This window comes from Periplaneta americana, chromosome 8 (assembly GCF_040183065.1).
Source record: "Periplaneta americana isolate PAMFEO1 chromosome 8, P.americana_PAMFEO1_priV1, whole genome shotgun sequence".
Lineage (NCBI taxonomy): Eukaryota > Metazoa > Arthropoda > Insecta > Blattodea > Blattidae > Periplaneta > Periplaneta americana.
In genome coordinates this window covers 2,192,588-2,212,574 of record NC_091124.1, presented here as the reverse complement: position 1 = coordinate 2,212,574, position 19,987 = coordinate 2,192,588, and the positions used below count along the sequence as shown (strand labels likewise).

Genomic DNA, 19,987 nt, shown 5'->3' with positions numbered 1-19,987 from the left:
TTTAAGGAATTTATTTTCGATTGTCAACAACTCAGAAATCTTTATTGATGTCTTAATTTATCCCAAGTTTGATAAAAAAATATTCCTAAGACATTTATTTTGGATTGTCGACAACTGTCGGATGTTTATTGTTGTCTTGGTTAAGTCGAAAGCATTAGAAACAAGTTGTAAGAAATTTATTTTGGATTGTTAACAATTAAAAAAATGTCTTAATAAAATCTGAGACTTTAGAGACATATTCTAAGGAATTTATTTTCGGTTGTTAACGATGCAGAAATGTTTATTGTCTTATTGATTACTCCAGCGCATGAAAAATATATGGAATTTAATTTAGATTGCCGAAAATTATTGTGAAATATTTATTGCTGCAAATGCCAAAGTTGGGGAACGGATGCTAAGGAATTTATTGTGGATACATGAACAACATTGTATTGGATCTTGGCACGTTCCTTCAAGATGTATAGTATTTTTTTATTAATCGTTACCTCAAATATTAAATTTCCTAAAAATTTTGATTAAGAAAAAAATATTTCTTGAAGGAATAATGCTCTAATGCTGTAAAAAGTTATGGAGATTTGATATTATTTTACAGGTAACTATTATGTATTATAATATTTTGAATGGTGTTTTATAAAGTGTAATATATGTATATTAAGCATGAAAAGTTTTGCTCAGCTAGCTTTTTTATAGTAGCTTACATATAAAAAAAAATTTACAGGCCAGATATTGGAGAAAAAATTGGATTACAAGAGTACAGTACATCAGTTATTCATAGATTTCAAAAATACATATGACTCTGTTAAGAGAGAAGTTTTATGTAATAGCCTTATTGAATTTGGTATTCCCAAGAAAGTCGTTCCATTATTTAAGATGTGTCTCAGTGAAACGTCCAAGAGTCTGTATAGGCCAGTTTTTCTCGGATGCTTTTCCAATTCACTGTGGGCTAAAGCAAGGAGATGCACTATCACCTTTACTTTTTAACTTTGCTCTAGAGTATGCCATTAGGAAAGTCCAGGATAACAGAGAGGGTTTGGAATTGAACGGGTTACATCAGCTGCTTGTCTATGAGGATGACGTGAATATGTTAGGAGAAAATCCACAAACGATTAGGGAAAATATGGGAATTATACTGGAAGCAAGTAAAGAGATAGGTTTGGAAGTAAATCCCGAAAAAACAAAGTATATGATTATGTCTCGTGACCAGAATATTGTACAAAATGGAAATATAAAAATTGGAAATTTACCCTTTGAAGAGGTGGAAAAATTCAAATAATCTTGGAGGAACAGTAACAAATTTAAGTGATACTCGAGATGAAATTAAACGCAGAATAAATATGGAAAATGCCTGTTATTATTCGGTTGAGAAGCTTTTGACATCTCTCAAAAAAGCTGAGAGTTAGAATCTAAAAAACAGTTTATTAGCGGTTGTTCTGTATGGTTGTGAAACTTGGACTCTCACTTTGAGAGAGGAACAGAGATTAAGAATGCTCGAGAATAAGTTGTTTAGGAAAATATTTGGGGGCCAAGAGGGATGAAGTTACAGGAGAATGGAGAAAGTTACACAACGCAGAACTGCACGCATTGTATTCTTCACCTGACATAATTACGAACATTAAATCCAGACGTCTGAGATGGGCAGGGCATGTAGCACATATGGGCGAACCCAGAAATGGATATAGAGTGTTAGTTGGGAGGCCGGAGGGAAAAAGACCTTTGGGGAGGCCGAGACGTAGATGAGAGGATAATATTAAAATAGATTTGAGGGAGGTGGGATATGATGGTAGAGACTGGATTAATCTTGCTCGGGATAGGGACCGATGGCGGGCTTATGTGAGGGCGGCAATAAACCTCCAGGTTCCTTAAAAGCCAGTAAGGAAGTATAGAAACGTCAGTTGATTTAAATGGCATCAAACAAGCTATTTATTGGAGTATTTAGAATTTGATTACGTCCGTTGTGTAATTAAGTTAGTTTATTTGCCATTGTCGAAGACTTTAAAAGGTCCCGTTGTGTTAGGTCTCACACATTTCAACAGCTTGTAGCCTCTTTATTTTCCGTCCAGTACAGTTGCACCAATTCCCTCCTGTCCGATCTGCACTTGCACTAATTGAAGCCAGTTTCTTGCCCCACAATCAGTGCCGATTGCTCCTCCCAATACAGCTCTGTCAGCACTCATGTTTGTTACGCTGTCCTTCAATTGAGGCGGGAGCTTGTGGGAATTGCCAATTGGCCAGCCACGCTTATCTCCATCAAACACAACTCCCTACATTGAATTGGACATTACACCGGATGTTGCGTGTTCAAGTACCGTTTGCTGTATGTGCGCTAACTCAAGGAATTCCCTGGTTACCTCGTGGACATCCCACGGAGTTGCTGTGGTTGTTTCCCAGTGTTAATGCGTCAAAGATAAAGTAATGATTGAAGAAGAGGCAGTCCTGAAGAATAAATTTGTCCTACCAATATCTTTGTCCATTAAAAACAGATTTGTATTTAAAAAAGATGGTAACCATCCAGGCTCCTTTCCTTAAATTCGCAGTGTTTTATATGCAAGTCACTGAGGATCCAAGAGGAACGTTTAATAATACAGGGTGATCCGTTTGAGTATGGATAAAATAAAAAACACCGTAAAACATTTACTACTGAACTTTATTTGTTGAAACTTTGTGCATACAACACTGAAAGATGGCAGATTCCTCAGAGCTCAACATGACCCCCATTGCGCACCCTGCACAACTCATAACGGTGATGCAATTCAGCCCATGTCCGTTGTAACATAAGAGGGGTGATTTGTTGAAAAGCTTCAGTAATTTTTACTCTCAGATCATCAGTGTTCCTGGGTTTCTGTGAATAGACAATGTCTTTAACAAAACCCCACACGAAGAAGTCAGGAGGAGTTAGATCTGGGGAGTTTGGGGACCAAACCAAGAGATAGCTGCTTCTCGTACTGGGTTTCGCCTGCGATCTCCTCCATGTTCTTTTTTTTTAACACAGAACCTGTTTCTATAAATGTTCGATATCACAACATTATGGAATCGTATTTAGTTACATTACGGACACCATACTCACGTCGAAATTCCCTTTGAACCCTTTTAACACGCTCAAATTTAGCATACCAAAGAATACATTGTGCCCGCTGTTGATTTGTAGTAGCCATTTTAATCATCTACGATTTTCATTTGTCATTTCAGATTATGCATTGTTGATTGTCATGGAAACTCCCATCTTTTAATCATAATATAACTAGCAAGAAATTTTTCCTACTATCATAATAGCTTTATAATAATAAATTAATTTTATCCATACCCAAACGGATCAGACTGTATATTACAGTACAAGGTTGGGAAATGCTTTTTACGAAATCGAGAAAAATTTGAAAAAAAAAAAAAAAAAAAAAAAAAAAGTAAACGAGTTTTGCAGTTTCCGAGATTTTGTAATGAACTTCACAAACATGTATTGTGCAACATTTTTGCACGATTAAGTCTATATTTTTAAAATTGTCAATATAATATATTTTGCGTTAATAATTTAGAGCAATATTATTCCAAAGCCTTCGCAAAACTGCACTGTAATGGTAACTAAGTAACAATAAGTATACTATAATGGGTCTATTTCAGTATAGTTTTATGTTAAGAAGAATGGTTTCCCTAGCAACAAATTTCTGTGTGGGAATTGTAGCTTTCAAGGCCTAACAACAATAGCTGTGAATACAAAAAAAAAAAAACACTATCGTGCAAAAAATTACATTATGTTAGATATATCATCTGGAAAAAAAAATTAAAACCTAGAGCATTTTTCTTTTATTATTTTAATTTCAGCTGTCCAGACAATTGCGATAGTGCATCTCTTTGCTTTAGCCCGCAGTGAATTGGAAAAGCGTCAGACAGAAACTGGCCTGTACGGACCTAACACAAGATGACTCTTATAAAGAGTATGGGGGACATGGAGGTAGAACTCCATATTTTCATAACCTCGGCAGCTTAATGAGGTGCTGTGGTCGAAATCATGTTTTGACCGCTCATGAAAAACCCAGTACTCAATTTGACAATAGTCTGAGTTCAAGAGGCCGTTCTGGAAATGTGATAACACGAAAATTTCCACCACCTCGCATTGAACGAGGTAGTTAAGTTGGCTGCTGTTCCGGAAAAATATCCTTTACCATCTCCGAATATTTTACGCGCATGTTGTTGCTTAGCAACCCGCAAGAAATCATTTCTGGAAAAACAAGTGACGTTTGAATATCATCGTATATAATATTACATAGTGGCTTAAGTAGTAAATATTGTATTTATTTTCTTACACTGGTTACGATATTCATCAAAAGTTGAAGTTCTTTGTTTTGTTGTTATGATAAACCGATTCTGATCAAGCGGTGATTATGATTATTTGAAATCACACAACCAAGTCACTAACAAGTCACTAATACCACAAGGAAAGCCTGGAAAGCACTACATTTCTCTATGCGTATTCTGAAAAAATCTAACCGAAAAGCAAAAGAATTAGCGTACAAAACCCTTGTTCGCCCAATTATGGAATATGGAGCAGTAGGTTGGGATCCATGCAGACAAAACCAAATCGATTCAATAGAAAAGGTCCAACGCAAGGCAGCAAAAATATGTCAAAATGGGGAAGGGACATGGTGAGGAGATAGTAAAAGACTTAGGGTGGGAACTTCTCACATCAAGGCGACGAAAAACCAGACTCACCGCATTGTTCAAGGCACAAATGGGACACAAAGCATGGACCGATATCAATGCTAGATTAGCAACACCATCATACTTAGGAAGGGCTGATCATATTAGGAAGGTTAAATGTAGAAAACAAAGAACGGACGTGGCAAAGTTTTCCTATGTTTACGGCACAATAGTAGGCTGGAACAGCTTACCTGCGGCAATCTTTCAGGGTGGTCCTCTTAAAATCAATACATTTAAGGAAAGGTTGAGAAGATTAGACTGAAAATGTAATTGGAGGTGCAGTGTAATTATTTAAGTTGTGTCATGTAATTAATTGAGTTGATATGTAATTAATTAAGTTGATATGTAATTAATTAAGATGATATGTAATTAAGTTGGTATGTAATTAATTAAGGTGATATGTAATTAATTAAATTGGTAATAGTTGGGTGAAATAGAAGTCCTTATAAGTTAGATTTACTTTTGCTTATCGTAGGCATTATTATCGAATAGTTTTTATTTATAGTCCTAGGTTTATTGCATCTACTATTTATAGATTTACGTTTATTTTATTTTATTTCATTTACGTTTATTTCATTTTATTTCATGTAATTGTAATTATTGTATATTATATATCACTGCCACCGGGTGTATACCCAATTGTAGTGTTAATAAATGCATGCATGTATGCATACATACATACATACATACATACATACATACATACATACATACATACATACATACATACATACATACATACATGCATACATATATACATACATCAACCTCTTAAACGTTCACACGATTTTAGGCATTCTGCGAAACAATAGGAAGATATGTTAAGATTGCTGGCACTTCTTGAATGGGTTATGATGTTTAAGTGATTGTTCGGTGACGTTTTGGTAGAGGAAACGGGGAAGATACAAGAAACATTGCTGCAGTAACCTCTTTGCCTGTCCCAAATTCCATTTTCACTTATCGGCGAATAAATTTGTAAAGAAGTTGTCAATTCATAGCACCAAAACGTAATATTTCAACTTTTTAATCTATTTTCTCACTGACCATTTGCCAGGAATAGAATCTGGATCAGGAATGATTCCATATGAAAAATCTCTCTTGAGATCTTAGAGAAGATTTTTTTTTTATATTCTGTATCGTACGATTGCTTTGAATCAATGCCAAGAAAGTTTTCTTTTTCCTTCCTTTCGCCTAAGAAACTAAACATCAAATAAGTAAAACTCTTTAAAACTACTTTCTTGCAGACCTTACTTGATATAAAGATTCATACAGTTCCTTCTAGAAGTGAGGATAGATTTGAGGGAAAATGTATTTTGTGATTTTCATCTGTTTCTGTAGTGATGCATCCTTCTTTTGTTCTGAGACGTGAATGGAATGCCCTCGAACACCTCTCTGGAGGATTCTCCGCACAAAATAATATTTGCCTACCCATATATTTCTTCTTCTTATTCTTCTTCTTCAAGTGATAACTTTATTGCGAAGTTTCCACCCCATGAACGCTTGGTCCCCCTCTTGCATATAAAGTGTGGGAATTTATATGAGGGTTGGAATAGCTATCTTATTGCTCTGTGAAACATACTTCATTTATAAAGTATTAGTTGCCGACGCTCTGAGAGCCATAAATCCCAGCTGAGAACTTTTCTCTTTCGTTGAGATCGCTTAACAGCTTCATCTGCAAACTTTGATGAAATAATGTTATCAATTCACATTCCTTTTTCTTTACACTCTCTTCTTTCAAGTTCTATTCTCTCTCCCTCAGTCACTCCCCACGTATCTCTTTCATTTTTTCTCTTCTACCATTTTCGTTCCCCATTTTCTTTTCTCTTTGTGTCCTGTTTCATTTTCTCCTACGTTGTGTCATCTTCTTAAAATCCTTGTCACCTCTACTTCAAGGTTATTCTATTTTTTTTTCAGTAGGTTATTTTACGACGCTTTATCAACATCTTTGGTTATTTAGCGTCTGAATGAGATGAAGGTGATAATGCCGGTGAAATGAGTCCGGGGTCCAGCACCGAAAGTTACCCAGCATTTGCTCATATTGGGTTGAGGGAAAACCCCGGAAAAAACCTCAACCAGGTAACTTGCCCCGACCGGGAATCGAACCCGGGCCACCTGGTTTCGCGGCAGACGCGCTGACCGTTACTCCACAGGTGTGGACTATTCTGTCTATCAAACGAGAAAAATTGGACCACATTTTGCAGAAAGTAACCAATCCACGTGATACCTAAACTGAGAAAAATTCACTTAAAACTTAAACGTAAATATTAAATACGGATATCAATAAAACTACATACTTATTTCTTTAGTCAAAAGCATATTATCGGACGTAACTGTGATGAAAATATGGAATCTTTGAATTATTTAATTATTGAGACTATTACACTTTTACAGAGAGGATATGGAATTGAACGGGTTACATCAGCTGCTTGTCTTTGCGGATGACGTGAATATGTTAGGAGAAAATCCACAAACGATTAGGGAAAACACGGGAATTTTACTGGAATCAAGCAAAGAAATAGGTTTGGAAGTTAACCCCGAAAAGACAAAGTATATGATTATATCTCGTGACCAGAATATTGTACGAAATGGAAATATAAAAATTGGAAATTTATCTTTTGAAGAGGTGGAGAAGTTCAAATATCTTGGAGCAACAGTAACAAATATAAATGATACTCGGGAGGAAATTAAACGCAGAATAAATATGGGAAATGTCTGTTATTATTCGGTTGAGAAGCTTTTATCATCCAGTCTGCTGTCAAAAAATCTGAAAATTAGAATTTATAAAACAGTTATATTACCGGTTGTTCTTTATGGTTGTGAAACTTGGACTCTCACTTTGAGAGAGGAACAGAGATTAAGGCTGTTTGAGAATAAGGTTCTTAGGAAAATATTTGGAGCTAAGAGGGATGAAGTTACAGGAGAATGAAGGAAGTTACACAACGCAAAACTGCACGGATTGTATTCTTCACCTGACATAATTACTAACATTAAATCCAGACGTTTGAGATGGGCAGGGCATGTAGCATGTATGGGCGAATCTAGAAATACATATAGAATGTTAGTTGGGAGGCCGGAGGGAAAAAGGCCGAGACGTAGATGGGAAGATAATATTGAAATGGATTTGAGGGAGGTGGGATATGATGATAGAGACTGGATTGATCTTGCTCAGGATAGGGACCTATAGTGGGCTTATGTGAGGGCGGCAATGAACCTTCGGATTCCTTAAAAGCCAGTAAGTATTACACTTTTACTACATCATACTACTTTTGACCAATAAAATGATATGGAACGACGTTTTTCAACCAATCATGGCTCTTTATCCTACAGTCTTTATCACCTCCCTAGCATTTGTTTCTTTTTTTGCCCCTCAATAACTGTACCTATTAAAATGTTTGCAAATCAAGCTTTCAGGTACAACTCCCTGTAAAGTTGATTTGAATAATTTCGAAGAAAACATTGTTCCGGGGCCGAGTATCGAACCCTGGACCTTTGGTTAAACGTACGAACGTTCTATCAACTGAGCTACCCAGGAACTGTACCAGAAATTATTCGAAATTATTTATATTAAAATGTTTGTTTATTTCATTATCGATAATTAAAACTTTTTTTTCATTTATCTTGTTTATATTATTTATGTTATTTTATAGCTTCTCCTGTATGAGATTATGGATAGTCACGTATCAGAGATTGCTTAATATACAGGGTGATTCACGAGGATTTACCGTCACTTACGGAGCTTATTTTCGAGAACATTCTGAGCAAAAAATGTCATATGAACATTTGTCCTAATCGCAATATTTATTACATTAATTTGAAGTTGTTAGTAAAATACTCTTTTTCTTTAGTTTGACGGGTAAAAATATATTACAAATAGAGAATGAATTATTCAGAAGTGTCATTTCTTTAATTGTCCAGTGTTCTGAAGCTAAAAATGTGTTGTTTATTGCTTTGTAAATATTTTATTTTTCAATTTTTGACTAAAAATTGCATCATTCTTAAGCACTTATCACAAAAATTGTTACAAATCATACGACTTTAGGAACTTGATTCTTTACAGTTTAATTATGCATCCTAATGTACTGTCTTAAAGAATTTACAAGAGTGGCATGATTTGTAACTATTGTTGTAATAAATTCGTAAGAAAAATAAATGTTATTTTGTAGTTAAAACTCGAAAAAAAAATTCTGTACGAAGCAACTATGGAATTCACAACATCTTTAGCTTCAGAATACTACGATGAAAGAGTAATGGAACGGAGAAAAATTCTCTCCGGCGCCGGGACTTGAACCCGGGTTTTCAGCTCTGCGTGCTGATGCTTTATCCACTAAGCCACACCGGATACAACCCCGGCGTCGAACAGAATTGTCTCTGATTGAGTTCCAACTCCGGTGTGGCTTAGTGGATAAAGCATCAGCACGTAGAGCTGAAAACCCGGGTTCAAGTCCCGGCGCCGTAGAGAATTTTTCTCCGTTCCATTACTCTTTCATCGTATGATGACGCAGAATATCTGCATGGAAATATCATATGTACTTCGGTACATTGAATAATATTCAGAATACTAGCTAATTAAAGAAATACTTCTGAATAGTTTATTCTTTATCTGTAATATTCTTTTACCATTAAAACTCAAGAATAATGGTATTTTACAAACAACTTCAAATTAATGTAATATTGAGATTAGGACAAATGTTGTGTTTCAGTTGCTTCGAACTGCACGTAGCCTGCAACTAATGACGAAGTGAATGTAAGCGTATCGTCCGCTCCGTACACCTAGCTCGGCCACATGGTTTGCGTACGTAAGAAACAGTGTTGCCAGCTTGTCACAGCCCTGTTCCCATGCAATGTGTACACGACTATTAGCACGATTTATTCGAAATCTGTGTTATTTTCCATGCAAATACAACTGTACCATGGCCATACATAGGTTACTCTATCATCCTACATGAGATAAAAATCAAATTTTGAGTAGTTTCATGAAAAACTTCATCATTATTTCATGTTACAAAAGACCACTTTTTTTTCGAAAACCTCCTTTCTTGGAACAAAATCTATGTATATAATTTGAACTGGTAATGAAAATTACGAGAAAACGGCTGAACGGATTTTAATAAATTAGGCCTACCCCTCATTTTGAAGCCAGGAATCCAGATTTTTTCAGAAAAATAGTAGTTTTCACTGAAATGTCAATTTTTCAACATATTTTTCCTATTTTCTAAAATCCATCTGTCGTCACTAACTAATTGCATTTCAGTATAAAACAAAACACACACTACAGTAAACAATATTACACGAGGGCCATGATCTACAAGAATGCTGACATATTTAGAGCTCAAATTGAATTGGTTATTAAAAACTTCAAGACTTAGTAAAAATAATTTACAGTTCTGATTCTGTGGTGTGTAATTTTCTCAGTACAGCTGTGTATTGGATATTAAAAACTACAAAACTTGAGGTGGTTTGATAAAATTATCACCATTAGAAATTCAATATTATTACAGTTAATGCCATGATGTGACTATTTTTCATTAATTATACATATTAATGCTATATTGATGATGTGAAAGTGAAACGTTTTGGGGTTATATAAGTAGATGTAGAGAATAACTTAAATTAGGTTTTGATTTCTATATTTTACTGAGGTGCGGCTATATAGTATATGTTACTGAAAGCTATAAAACTTACGTAAGATTATATTATTAAAAATTAAATGTTTTTATAGTTATTAATCAAGTGGGGTTGGGTCTTTTTCATATACTTCATGGCGGTGTGGTGTAGATATTTATATGCGTCATTCTCTTCAGTGTTGGCTCGAGAGAGCGCAAAAATTAGAGTTCCTAAGGAAAGACGTTATTACTTACTGATAAAATAAGAGGCCTAAGACATTTTGTAGTCTCACGATCATTTCACCAAGATCTCTTAGCAGGATAAAATGATTTTACCCTCTACATTTCAAGGTAGTTCACGAAACATGCAGCAGCTATACCAAGATGCTATGTCTATTGTTCGAAAGCATAGCAAAACTGACATTTTTTAACTTTCACCTACACTCCACAATGACCTGCTTTACTCCCACTTGAAAAACCCACTGATCGTCCTGACATTGTTACTTGCGTTTTCGCTTTGAAATTCAAAAACTGAAGGTGGATAGGTTCAAGGAAAAGTATTTGGCATAAAAAAACATTGAGAGGGAGTTTGTTTCATTATTATGGAAGTAAATAAATTTCAAAATGTCTGGTATTCTTCATTGAAAATAAATCTGAAAAATGTTTATTTGAACGTCCAATTAACTTAGTTCGCAGCATTTGCTGCACAAGCCACTAGTATTATTAGACTTTCTTGTTTGTCATAATTCGAGACATATCTCCGAAGGTTTGTAAAAGGTTACCTTCCACCCTGTGTAAATCTCTAATGTTTTTGTTCTTACTATTTGTTTCTACCTCATTAATTCTCCTTCAAGTATTCTCTCTTTTTATTCCTAAGTGTACGATTTGCTTCCCGTCTTTCATTGAAATAATAAATTATCTCTTTTCGCCGCAACTGGATCTTGTAAGAATTTTAATTTTGTCTGATTCCTTCTTTCTAGTAATACTTAAATCTTGTAGACTCGTTTGACAAAGTGCAGTTACTACTGATAACGTCCACAAACTTCACCAAACCTCTAGTGAAGAAGCATTTCAAACAGAAGAGCTACAAAACTTAAACAAAAAATATATATTATTTTAATGTACCGAAGTACATATGATATTTCCATGCAGATATTCTGCGTCATCATACGATGAAAGAGGAATGGAACGGAGAAAAATTCTCTCCGGCGCCGGGATTTGAACCCGTGTCTTTAGCTCTACGTGCTGATGCTTTATCCACTAAGCCACACCGGATATAACTCCGACGCCGGTTAGAATCGTCTCAGATTAAGCTCCAACTCTTGGGTTACCTCTAGTGGCCGCCCTCTGCTCTACGTCATAGATGTCTATGAACGCAGGACCGAAGTCCACACATGTGCTGAGGTGCACTCGATATGAGTGACTAGTTGGCCGGGATCCGACGGAATAAGCGCCGTCTTAAATCACGAAGTGATTTACGCATATCATGTATTATTTTAATGTACCGAAGTACATATGATATTTCCATGCAGATATTCTGCGTCATCATACGATGAAAGAGTAATGGAACGGAGAAAAATTCTCTCCGGCGCCGGGATTTGAACCCAAGAGTTGGAGCTTAATCTGAGACGATTCTAAACGGCGTCGGAGTTGTATCCGGTGTGGCTTAGTGGATAAAGCATCAGCACGTAGAGCTGAAAACCAGGGTTCAAATCCCAGCGCCGGAGAGAATTTTTCTCCGTTCCATTACTCTTTCATCGTATTAAACAAAAAAACTATCCAGTTTGTAAAAGTTTTGTTACTCACTGGAAAAGGGATTTCGGAGTGGAGGAGGATTCATTACCAGTATTGGTAATAATAAGGTGTGTGGCATAACTGAACAGTGTTTGTACGGTCTAGAGAACCATGCTCGATTATATTATTCGTGCAAATGATTAAATTAACAGAAGTTTGTTTATTGACACACAACGAAATTAAATTCATGGCGTGACCTTACCGAACGCCATTAATTATCATAACCCTGTTTGCTTTCATATGCACGCTTGCATAATACTGTAAAATAATACATGATGATTAAAAGCAATTTCACCCCATGTCAAAAATTTTAATCATTAACACCATTAAAACATGATCTTCTGCACAAACATCATCAGAATTTTAGCTATGAACAACACTGGCATCCTCGTCATGGTTACCAACATCTTTCTTGTCACACCAAATTTTGTCGGGAGTTCTTTATCATAGATGAGGCACTTCTACACCTTAAACCGTAAGTAGTAGCGTGGGGTCTGGTAGACCCCAAGGTTATGATTGTTGATATATAACTATTTATGTGTTGGTTACACTGGTCAGCGCTTCTGTACCTTCCTAAAAGATCGTTTTCAAAATTATAAAGTGTTTGCCTCTATTATTAGACTATTAGTTTGCGTTGTAGATGGCTTTTAAGGAACCCGGAGGTTCATTGCCGCCCTCACATAAGCCCGTCATCGGTCCCTATCTTGAGCAACATCAATCCAATCTCTATCATCATATCCCACCTACCTCAAATCCATTTTAATATTATCCTCCCATCTACGTCTCGGCCTTCCCAAAGGTCTTTTTCCCTCCGGTCTCCCAACTAACACTCCATATGCATTTCTAGATTTGCCCATACGTGCTACATACCCAGCCCATCTCAAACGTCTGCATTTAATGTTCCTAATTATGCCAGGTGAAGAATACAATGCGTGCAGTTCTGTGTTGTGTAACTTTTTCCATTCTCCTGTAACTTCATCTCTCTTAGCCCCAAATACTTTCCTAAGCACCTTATTCTCACACACCCTTAATATCTGTTCCTCTCCCAAAGTGAGAGTCCAAGTTTCACAACCATACAGAACAACCGGTAATATAACTGTTTTATAAATTCTAACTTTCAGATTTTTTGACAGCAGACTGGATGACAAAAGCTTCTCAACCGAATAATAACAGGCATTTCTCATACTTATTCTGCGTTTAATTTCCTTCCAAGTGTCATTTATATTTGTTACTGTTGCTCCAAGATATCTAAATTTTTCCACCTCTTCGAAGGATAAAGCTTCAATTTTTATATTTACTTTTCGTGCAATATTCTGGTCACGAGACATAATCATATACTTTGTCTTTTCGGGATTTACTTCCAAACCTATTGCTTTACTTGCTTGAAGTAAAATTTCCGTGTTTTCCCTAATCGTTTGTGGATTTTTTCCTAACATATTCACGTCATCTGCATAGACAAGCAGCTGATGTAACCCGTTCAATTCCAAACCCTGTTCAATAATAATAATAATAATAATAATAATAATAATAATAATAATAATAATAACAATAATAATAATAATAATAATAATAATGTCACTAACGATATGAAAGGTCGATATTACGCATTTTGATGTTATTTTTGTATAAATTGACTAATCATGAGTACAAGCCAGCCAACATGAAGAAAGGTTAACTAACTTCGAAATTTATGACACGGAATATTTAAGAATTCAATTGACGTGGTAGTTTGGTGACATACACACTGCGAGTGTATATAAGTATATTGAAAATGATTTCACTGAATTTCTTCGTTAGTTACAATGAATGGATGAAGAAGAAATTGTCACGACCTCTAGCTACAAAATATACGAGAACCAAACATATCTTTTTTTTTTTTGAGTCCAGAATGAATCTAGTAGGCTGTAATCGGAAACGAGAACGGCAAAGTTAAAAGTTCGTCAATGTTCACGTTCTCGTTCCCGAGATCCGTTAAGATTTTCGTTAATTGTGGATGCACACATTTAAATATGTGTATTTCAACAATTTTACCGCTATTTGGAAGAATTTTATCATAAGGGCCAATGTTATTTTGCAGGGGAATTTTAAAATGTCCGCTATTGAGAGGATTCCGCTATTGGGAAGTGTCCGTTAAGGGAAGTTTCACTGTACTTAAATGTGAGCATTCACAATTAACGAGATGCTTTCCGGAGCCCGGGAACGGGAACGTGAAAATTAATTGTGAATGCTCACATTTAAATACATTTATTTTAACAGTATTTCCGTTCTCGTTGCCGTTTCCGTTTCCGTTCCGGGTTTTTTTGTGAACCAGCATTTAATAATGTATTGTACCTGCAATACGTTTACGACACAGCGGTTCGTTGTGTGTCTGTGAGGTAAATTTAGGGTTTGCATTATTAGTTTCAGAACTGAGATCAAACAATCATGCGCATTAAATCAGTTTTGGAAACAAATTGGCTTGGATTACATTAGCCAGGAAGCTACATGATGTATTTGATTATTGCTAGCTATCCATGTATGTCAGCTCCAAAACGCAATAAACATTTCTGTTGTTTGTGGAGGAGGAATCCGTCCTCTAAAATCACGCCCAAGTAAATTAAACTTCAAACAGACCAACCTACCGTGCAGTGAGCACTCAGTGCAGTGTCGCCAACTACCAGATTCCTACCTAAGAGCATGGAGTTTCAGTTTACGTATATGGTGAATAATTTTTTTTAGGGAAATTCCTGTTTCACTCTGACAGATTGGCAGTATTTTTTCTACCGAAAAGAATGCTGAACACTTGACATTCGAAGGACAAAAAAGAAAGATTTATTTATTATTATTATTATTATTATTATTATTATTATTATTATTATCATCAATGTCTAACATTATAGTGGCCAATGTACAATATATTAATATTGGCGCCTTGGACACTAACGAATTTTTAAGACTTAAAAGAAGAATTAATTAAATTTAGCAAAGCGAGTTGATTCAGGAAATCCTTTCAACTGTCCAAAAATTACTATTTTAATTTGTTGTAGACCTACTTTCATTTGTTCACTTTTGAATATCCTATAAACAAAATATGTAACATGTTTGATAGACTTGGAAATTCTACACACTCTATGCCCAGCTTAGAAATGTTGTTGTTGTTGTTGTTGTTTTCTAATGCCAGGCGTTTGACAATAAAGTCATTTGACCTCTTGCACTCCAATATTTTTCAAAGATATTATCATGGCCAGCCAATGAAGCAAAGTTTTTGAGATGTTCCGAATCCATTTCTTGGTTTGAGTTCCACAATGGACAGTTAGGGGACTGATATATTCCAATTCTATGCAGGTGTTTGGCCAAACAATCATGGCCTGTTGCGAATCTAAATGCAGCTACAGACGATTTTCGTGGTAAATCGGGAATTAACTGTGGATTATGATGCAGAGAGTTCCATTTTTTCCCTTGAGATTGTGTTATCAAATTTTGTTTGTTGAAGTCTAAGTATGTAGATTTAATAAATCTCTTCAAAGAGTAATACAGCTTAGACATGTTTTAAAAACAAATGTATTCATTTGCGGAAAATGAAATAGTTCTTATGATTTTCGTAAATTTTAGAGCTTGTAGAGTTTTTCTGCCAATTTAATTAGCAAATTAATTACATTAAGCATTCAGTACTGAACATTTTGATACACACTTTATATTCAGTGTTCTTTTATATAGAATTAAGCGAGTGAATATTACATTATAATGTATTACATCGATTCAGGTACGCTGGTTATAGTTGGGAACATTGTTTATGAATGTAATACTTATTTGACGTGTTGGCAACACTGAGCAACATCCGACTCATTGTTGTCTTTGTGAGCTGTGACAAGCTTTCGCGTTGATACAGTCTTTCGCAGTTGGACACTGGCGCTGGTGTGGCCTTTGTAACATCACCACAAATCATGTACTGAATTAAAGGAGTCTGCGGGCTTTGTGTGCGGAACAATTTACAGCCATGTTTGAAAACCAAATCAAACACCATTCAAGCCGGGGTAATGTCGTAATTGAGAATTTTGCGATCGCTGAAATAAAGAGAAATGTAACCAACCAATTTCAGGTATTGTGACGAGCATCACAAGCGAGACAATGTGATATAACAACCGGGTACACTCCATCGAGCCCTTTCCATGCATGCAATGTTTGTTGGTATTTATACGCCAGTTTATGCAGATCGATTTCATAGCATAGTGGGAGCAAATAGGAAGCTGATGTACAAGGTATGCGCTGATGACTTCAGAAAAACGTCTTTTAATTATCTCATTACTTACTTACTGGCTTTCAAGGAACCCGGAGGTTCATTGCCGCCCTCACATAAGCCCGCCATCGGTCCCTATCCTGAGCAAGATTAATCCATTCCCTACCATCATATCCCACCTCCCTCAAATCCATTTGAATATTATCTTCCCATCTACGTCTCGGTCTCCCCAAACGTCTTTTTCCCTCCGGCCTCCCAACTAACACTCTATACGCATTTCTGCATTCGCCCATACCTGCTACATGCCCTGCCCATCTCAAACGTCTGGATTTAATGTTCCTAATTATGTCAGGTGAAGAATACAATGCGTGCAGTTCTGCGTTGTGTAACTTTCTCCATTCTCCTGTAACTTCATCCCTCTTAGCCCCAAATATTTTCCTAAGAACCTTATTCTCAAACACCCTTAACCTCTGTTCCGCTCTCAAAGTGAGAATCCAAGTTTCACAACCATAAAGAACAACCGGTAATATAACTGTTTTATAAATTCTAACTTTCAGATTTTTTGACAGCAGACTGGATTATAAAAGCTTTTCAACCGAATAATAACAGGCATTTCCCATATTTATTCTGTGTTTAATTTCCTCCCGAGTATCATTTATGTTTGTTACTGTTGCTCCAAGATATTTTAATTTGTCCACCTCTGCAAAGGATAAATTTCAAATTTTTATATGTAGGGGAGAGTCGGGTAGTATCGGACATCGGGTAATATCGGACAGTGAGTTTCTTTCATCTCCCACACGATGATAGTAGCTGATTGACATGGTTACGTTTCTGTGATGTCTCGTAACCATGTCATTCAGGTACTGCCATATGGTGGTAGATGAAAAAAACGCACTGTCCGATACTACCCGACTCTCCCCTACATTTCGTACAATATTCTCGTCACGAGACATAATCATATACTTTGTCTTTTCAGGATTTACTTCCAAACCTATTTCTTTGCTTGATTCCAGTAAAATTCCCGTGTATTCCCTAATCTTTTGTGGATTTTCTCCTAACATATTCACGTCATCCGCATAGACAAGCAGCTGATGTAACCCGTTCAATTCCAAACCCTCTCTGTTATCCTGGACTTTCCTAATGGCATACTCTAGAGCAAAGTTAAAAAGTAAAGGTGATAGTGCATCTCCTTGCTTTAGCCCACAGTGAATTGGAAACGCATCTGACAGAAACTGACCTATACGAACTCTGCTGTATGTTTCACTGAGACATATTTTAATTAATCGAACTAGTTTCTGGGGAATATTTAATTATCTCATTACGTGATATGTAATAAAATTTCATGTAAGCATAATTATATTTATACTAATCTCTTTTCTTAGCCTCCGGCGTAGCTCTGTCGGCTAAGGCGCTTGCCTACTCATTCGGAGTTGCGTTCGAGGGATCGATTCCCGCTTGGGTTGATTACCTAGTTGGTTTTCTTCCGAGGTTTTCCCCAACCGTAAGGCAAATGTCAGGTAATCTATGGCGAATCCTCGTACACATCTCGCCAAATACCGTACCATCTCGCAATCACCAATCCCATCGACGCTAAATAACCTCGTAATTGATACAGCGTCGTTAAATAATAGAGCAAAAAAATACTAAACTTTTAGTAATGCACATTGATGTAACCTTTTTCTACAGAGTCAGCTTTCGCGTTGAAACTTAAGATACATAGGATACATACGTAGGTTCAAGGAAAAGCATTTCGCATAAAAACCATTCAGAGGGAGTATGTTTCATTATTATAGAAGCAAATAACTTTTGTGCGAGATCGTGCGTATTTGCTTGTTTTCCGCACAGAACCAATACGCGGTAAGTGTGAAATACCACATTCAGTATTCCCAACGTAACACACACAACAATTTCCCTCTTCTTACCGCTTAAGCGCGACATTCATTTTACTGCTTTAGGCTTTTACATATTATTTTTTAGAGACGTTTAACATAGTAAAATTATAAATTGGAAACTTACCACTGCAATTTCACCTAAATTGTAATGTTAATTATTGTTTTTAAATATTTGCAAAAGTTAAGTAAACTCTACTACTCCACGAAACTTATTGCATTCCTGATACAAGTAACATTAAGGAAGCCGTGAAAAAATCAACAAGATTCCAGATGCGGATGTTATTACTGCAATATGTTATATAAATAATATTGTTAAAATATTAAAATGAAAAATAAATCATTACATAACCTTACCGTTTGCTTTAAGTTCGTATTTATAGACTGGGGGAAAAAAGACAGACGTATATCACGGCCTGCTGGAGTATAGTAAACACAGAAAATATTTTATAGCAACAATGTTGAAGAAAGATATTTTGATTTTCCGAAGTTGCCGTCATTAAACAGAAACCAACATGGAGATTTCATTGCAACTAATTAGAAATTCGTCTTTCAGGTATAAAATAAACGATCTTCGCACAAAATAATGTACGATACACGAGCGGTATGTTTGTTTTCATGTTATCGGAAATTAAAAAAGCTCAACTACGTTTCGCTTTTTCAATCTTTTCCTCGACCATAAAAACGTCAACATACCGCTCTTGTAACGTATATTACCATCAAAATGTCTGGTATTCTTCATTGAAAATAAATCTTTTAAACCTTGAAATGGTTGAAATAGGTTAGTCAATAGGGAACATAGTTTTCAATTCTTACAGTAAGCAGAAATCCCGTTTGTAATAATTTCTATACCCCTAGCAGAATACAGATTATGTTGATCACGACCTAGCTGCGTGTAGGATGACCCCGAAGGTCGGTACGAGTTGTTGTCCCATAGAGGCGTGACTTTGTCTAAATTACAGACTTCTTCACGCGTAAAGCAAACTTTGTGAGTCGAAATTACTTGGTGGCAGACGCTAGTTCCACAAGTTAGTTGCAGAGTCAGGAATCCCGCGAACTGTGTCGTGTGCTACTCTGTTCCAGCATCTGGAATGACGGGCGTGACCCTCGGATGTCACCCATGCGGCCAGTTTCGCCCACAAACACTAAATTAACAGTTCTTTTTAAAACATTTAAAAAATATCTTTAGTAATCTCAGACCTCGAGTGATATTTGTTAGGACTATTTCGTGAATAAAATAAAAATGTAAAATAATATATCCCTAAAATTCGATCACAAAATATTAATAACTGTATATTTACTAATACTTAACCTATTCAGACTTTGTGAAGTTGAAATAGATGAATAATGATTACTGCAATGAAGAAATTTGATGTTATTATTCAGTAATGCCAATTGCGAAAAGCGAAATACAGGTTTAACAATGTTAATTACATGTACTGCACTTTTCTCTTATTATTATTATAACATAAATAAATTTTCATTATCTGTTGAAATCACAGTTTAATTTACAGTTTTATAATATAATTACAATAACCTGATTCATACATTAATTAAATGAAGAATTGTTGAAAACGCAGTTATCAAATCCAAATGAAGGAATGTAGCCTATTTTTTTTTCAGATAGCCTACAATGGACATGAAATTAGAAGATGAAGATGTAATAGATGTTTGGCTTTGATATGCGATGATGTTACATAAATTTGAACAGCTAACTTTCTATTAATTGTTTAATTTCATTCACAAAATACAAATTTTATAGGGTACAATTATTATATTATGTATTATGTAGTAGG

The 19,987-nt window shown here is 35.7% G+C and overlaps 1 protein-coding gene and 1 non-coding gene across 2 annotated transcripts in view; one reads left to right on the top strand and one right to left on the bottom strand.

Moving 5' to 3' along the window:
* The window catches only part of LOC138704372 (neuroligin-4, Y-linked-like), a 1,066,533-nt gene that overhangs the window by 405,949 nt on the left and 640,597 nt on the right, over positions 1-19,987 (top strand). The window lies entirely within an intron of this gene.
* On the bottom strand, positions 8,957-9,028 carry TRNAC-GCA (transfer RNA cysteine (anticodon GCA)). Its single transcript has one exon. It is a non-coding gene; the product is annotated as a tRNA-Cys (tRNA).